We start from the raw sequence: 6,000 nt of genomic DNA on the forward strand, positions 1-6,000 counted from the left end.
CCTCTCCAGGAGCTCTCCCTCCAGGACCTCTCTCCTCTCAGACCTCCTTCAGAGTATCAACCCCCCCTCAGTCCTCAGACCCCACTATCTTTAAGCAAAAAATCTAAGTTCCCTCCCCTCAGTTCTCACATCTACCAATCACTGTCGATATCTCCCCTGTGCCAATGGTGGCTCTAGCTTAACCCAGGACTGCCCAGAGGTCTGCCCCCTTTGCACATGTCTGTTGAAGGTCATATTCTCAAATAATTAAATCTTGATCCATGCTGCAGCCCTTCCTAAATCCTGTTACTCTGAGTAGGGTGGAGATTGTATTTTCCAAGACCTGGTTCTGTCATTCCAAGTATCTCTATTGTATCAATTCTAAAATCAATCATGACTCAAAGAACTTCCTGTTCTATGCTTAAGCATAGGTCAAAGCCCTTTCCATTGTTTAGCAAAAGGTTTCTGTCCTAAAGTAGTCTTAAGTAGGGAGGAGAAGGATCCTCCCATGCCAAGGAGTTTCATATTCCAATAGAGTTCTTACTATCAGTAGGAGATTTTTTTAAGTATGAAATTTCCCAATGGGGAAATTTCCAACATTCATAAGTCTAAGAAATTTTAAGGTTTACACTTGGCAGAAATGCTAGTTGGCAATTTCCTTCTCCTGGTCAGTTTTGTGGAAAGGAAACTAGACTAATAGTTGGTGGGGGAAGGGGCAACTGGGAGTGGCAGGTGGGTCTTGTGACTAGCACTTCCTTCTTGCTGGGAGTGGCAGTTGGGTGTTGTGACTATCACTTCCTTCCTGCCAGGTTGGAATTCCTTCCTGGTGTTGGAGGAGAGAGGAGCTTGTTCAGCCCAGTTTGGTGTGGTGTACCTCTTCTTGGTTTAGCCCGAAGATTTAGGCCCAATCACTTCTGAAGGTCAGAAATGTTCTTGTTTGCTTTCTGTCTACTGCTAAGATTCTGAATTAGACAAAGTGAGGACTGATATAGAGTAGATGAGAGTGAGAGAAACCCTCCGCCAGCCTTTGGGGCCTGGCCTCAACTCTGAAGCTAAGGAAAAAACTCCAATACCAACTGGTTATTAAACTTTATATTATTTGAATTTGCAGTCAGATAAGTGGACTATCTTTTCTGGTCACAGAGGTAGCTGAACTTCAGTTCAGTCATTCCAGGACAAACAGTCCTTATTGGACCCCTGCTGCTTCCTCTCGGCAGGGGGCATCTCTCTCCTTTGCCTCACCAAGCAATATTCCCTCTCTCCCCTCAACTCCTCTTACCCCCATACAAACCTCCCATTTATCTCCCATTTTTTCAATCCCCCCCACATTTCCTTTCCCAATAAATATTACAGTTTCTAGATGAGGAAACTGGGACCTACATGGTAAAATGACTTGCCCAGGGTCACACAGATAGTAAGTGTCTAAGAACAGATTTGAATTCAGAAAGATGAGTTTTCCTGACTCCCAGGACAGGTTCTCTATCTACTGTGCCATGTAGCTGCCCAATATGATTACTTTTTTTTATATACTCCGTAAGAATCTTGTATATATCTATTCATGCACATATTATCTCTCCCACTCAAATGTTAATTTCTTTACAGCAGGAAATATATTTTTATTTTTAATAGAATTTAGCATTAATTAATTAATTAGTAGTCTGTGTAAATATAAAATAAGGAGTCTGTGAGTGACTGATTGATCTCTCACTTTCTGATCCCATGGTCTAATAATGAGAATAAGCACAAAAAGTTTGAAAAGCTCTTATGAATGAAATTCCAGAGGCATAAGCTCAGACGATCCCATCAAGGAAGAAAATCAAGAGCTGCCTAAAAAAATTATATGTGTATATAGGAACTGTATCAAATAAGTCAGATTTTAAAACAACATGAAGAAAAAAGAAAGAAATAACTCAAATAACTGGTGAGATTTCTCTAAGAATGATATTAATAATTCAGATTTTTTTCTTTTCTTCCTTCCTCTCTTAAAGGATGTTACTCTGAAAAGAGGAGAAAGGAAGGATATAATTGGAAACTCTGGGGAAGTAAAAACAAAAGATGTCACCCACACATATATAAACACAGATATTTATGTTAGGGGTCAGTAGACTACATATTCTATCTTGCTAGATTTATTTTTTCACAAACTGCTGAGGCAGATATTTTTATCAACTTTACAAAAGAAGCAACTGAGATTTAAAATGATTAAAGCAGTTGCTCATAGTCACACAGCTAGTAGGCATGAAGAAGAGGATTTTAACCCAGATATCTCTCCACTCCAATTCCTACATTCTTTTCAGATATACAATGAACCCAGTAGGCATGAGAGAATAATCAGTACAACTGTCCTTGATTTCCAGATGAGTATGTCCCAGCGATGTACATGATATATGCCTAAGGTTAAATAAATGTGAAGTGGCAAAAGTGGGATTTGATCCCTTATTTTGAAATCCATTATTCTTTCTACTATACCCCATTTCCTCAAACAGCTACTTGATTCTATATTTTATTTTATGTAAAGCTATCTCTGCTTCAACATCACTCCCTTACTATCCTTTCTATCATCAAATATTTTTAATTTTTTTCAGAGATTATGATTACTTGAGGGTTTTTTCTCTCACCTATTTAACATTATTTATCATAAATAATTAGGTAAGATGACTTTCAGTCCTAAAATTAAGTCAAAGATTAAAAGTGATAAGATTCTTTTTTAAAGAAAGCATCCACGTTAAATTTAAATTGTAAAAATCTTTAAATATATTAACTTAGGCAAAAACCAGTGTGATAGTGAAGTTTTCGGTTCCTCTGTTTTTACTCCTATTTATATCTAAGGGCTTGTGAATGCTGGAATTAAAATAATGATCAATGGGTGTGTCTCCAAAAGAAAATTGGCAGAAATATCTAAAAATACAAGCAGAATCCTTATTTTAAGATATCCCAACCCAGTGAGACTCAACTCAGTCTTCTGATTATTTTCTGTAATAAATTCATAACTTATATATATATATATTTTATATGATATGATGATATATGATATATTATATGACATATATATAATATATATTAGAATCAAAATAAAAACATCAGCTTGTTTCACACTTTTCATAGAAGCCAGGATATATCACACCACCAGTCAATCCGAAACATTGTGTCTACTGTGTTCTAAGTACTGTGGCATATTACAGTAATAAAAAAAACAAACACATATCCTTGCCCCTAATAGTGTACATTTTAATGAGATTTCCTTGGTAAAACTGGATGAGAACCTAAATTTCTTTCAAGACCTTGTGTTCCTTTATGAATAGATAGAAAAGCTAAATAATTAAAATAAGAAAGGATGATGGGAGGAGTAGGGATTTGGTTTTTACCATCTTGTTTCCCTCTTGCTGTAGATTATAAATGAATAGTGAATTTTTTCAGTGGTTTGCTTTTCCAAATAAGAGCAGTTTCTTTGAGATAACTTTTAAAAAATATTTTATTGATATCTTTTTTTGGTGGAATCATTCTCTTTTCCATTCTATTTCCTCCCAGAGAGCGATCACTTAATATATACATATATTTAAATCCTCCAGTTTCCATTAACTTCAAAATGTAAAGAAAAAAGGTAATTATGCACCAAAGGTAAAACAGCTATAGCTGAATCTAAAGAACAAGACAACAAAATCTCAACAAGGTGACAGTCTTATGAGTTACTACTGGAGAAAATCAATTGCTTAGACAGTCACAAAGAAAACAATCTCCACCTCTATCCCCAGCCTTCATCCTCTGGCAAGGAGAAAAAAAGAAAACAACAGGCTTGTACTTTGATATTCCAGGATATTCCTGCTTCTGAAGAGATTCTGATCCATACAACATCCTGCCCTTCTCCCTGTGTCGCTTTGCAATAAGCAGTAGATTCTGATTCTGCATAACCAAGTGAAGAGTGGGTTGAGGTGGGGGGGGGCATGGGACTGGAGGAGTGTGTGTATGTTTGTATGTATAGACTGGGGTGGGTAGAACCATGTGCTTCACATTATTAGAGATGGGAGTCAATGCACAGGGAGAACACTCTGAGAGGGTGCTGTGTTTTTATGGATATCTTGCCCTAGAAATAAATTTAGGTATCCTGGTGATAATTCATATGCCTAGAGAAGAGAAGAGATTGAATGACAGAAAAGAGAGTGATATAGGGAGGGCAGGATTTAGACTTGCACTAAAGACAGTTTAGGATATGGAGAAATGGGGCAATGCTTCTAACTGATTTTTCTAAAAAAACCCATTATTTATTTATTTGTTTGTTTATTTATTTATTTATTTTTGCTTATTTGTTTTATTTTTAAATATATTTCCATGTTCCCATGATTCATTTTCTCTCTCTCCCCATTCCCAGATGCAACAAACAGTTGCCACTGGATTATATAAATGTTATTACTTCATACCTATTTCCATATTATTCATTTTTGCTATAGAGCAATTTTTTAAAGCCTAAACCCCAAATCACATCCCCATATATACATGTATTAAGTGATGTCATATGTTTTGATTTTGCATTTCTACTCCCACCATTCTTTCTTTCAATGTGGATAGCATTCCCATAAGTCTTTCAAGAGTGTCCTGGCTTGTTGCATTACTACTAGTGGCAAAGTCCACTGCATTGGATAGTTCCACAATGTTTGATTTTCTGTTTTCCTGGTTCTGCTCATTTCACTCTGCATCAGTTCATTGAGGTCCTCCCAGTTCATATAGAAAGCCTTCAGATCATCAATCCTTACAGCACAATAGTAATTCATCACCATCATATACCACCAATTTGTTCAGTCATTCCCCAATTGGGGGACATTCCCTCATTTTCCAATTTTTTTGCCACTACAAAGAGCACGGCTATGAATATTTTTGTACAAATATTTTTCCTTATTGTCTCTTTGGGGTACAAATCCAGCAGTAGTATTGCTGGATTAAAGGGTATACATTCTTTTAAAGCCCTTTCAGCATAATTCCAAATTCCCTTCCAGAATGACTGGATTAATTCACAACTCCACTAGCAATGTATTAGTGTCCCAATTTTGCCACAACCCCTCCAACATTTTTTGTTTTCCTTTACAGTCATATTGATCAATCTGCTAGGTGTGAAGTGGTACCTCAGCATTGTTTGATTTGCATTTCTCTAATCAGGAGAGTTTTAGAACACTTTTTCATATGCTTATTGACAGTTTTGATTTCTTTACCTGAAAACTGCCTATTCATACCCCTTGATCATTTGTCAATTGGGGAATGGCTTGATTTTTTGTATAACTGACTTAGTTCCTTATAGATTTGAGAAATGAGACCTTTCTCAGAGATTTTTGTTATAATGATTTCCCCCCCAATTTGTTGCTTCCCTTATAATTTTGGTTGCATTGGTTTTATTTGTACAGAAACTTTTCAATTTAATATAAACAAAATTATTCATTTTTCATTTTGTAGTGTTCTCTATCTCCTGCTTGGTCTTAAATTCCTTCCTTTCCCATAGATATGACAGGTATACTAGTTTATGTTCACCTAATTTGTCATAAATGAATCATTCTAAAAGTGATTGTGTTACAGAAAAAGGGGAGGGTTGAAGGACAAGGATCTACAAAATAACAGAAATTGGATAGAGAGAAAATTCAAATTTGGACAAAACTAACAAAGATTTATAAAGTAAACCTATAGAACTGAACAAATTGAAAAACTAGAGCAAAAACACTTTTAGCATTTTATGAAAGGGAACACTAAAAATGCATATTTATTAAAATACCACATGGTACTGTTGCAAAAGCTAACCATGCATTAGGATACAGAAAAATTTAATAAATATTAAGCTCATACTTTAGAGACCATGACACACAAAAGAATAACAAATCCATCCAACAAAAAATAAGTTCCAAATTGTAGATTTAGAAATGAAATCATAGGGGGGAAGCTAGGTGGCTCAGTATATTGAGAGCCAGGTCCAGAGATGTAAGGTCCTAGGTTCAAAGTTGACTTTGGACACTTCCTAGCTGTGTGACCCTGGGCAAGTCACTT

This window comes from Monodelphis domestica, chromosome 5 (genome assembly GCF_027887165.1).
Source record: "Monodelphis domestica isolate mMonDom1 chromosome 5, mMonDom1.pri, whole genome shotgun sequence".
Classification (NCBI taxonomy): Eukaryota; Metazoa; Chordata; class Mammalia; order Didelphimorphia; family Didelphidae; genus Monodelphis; species Monodelphis domestica.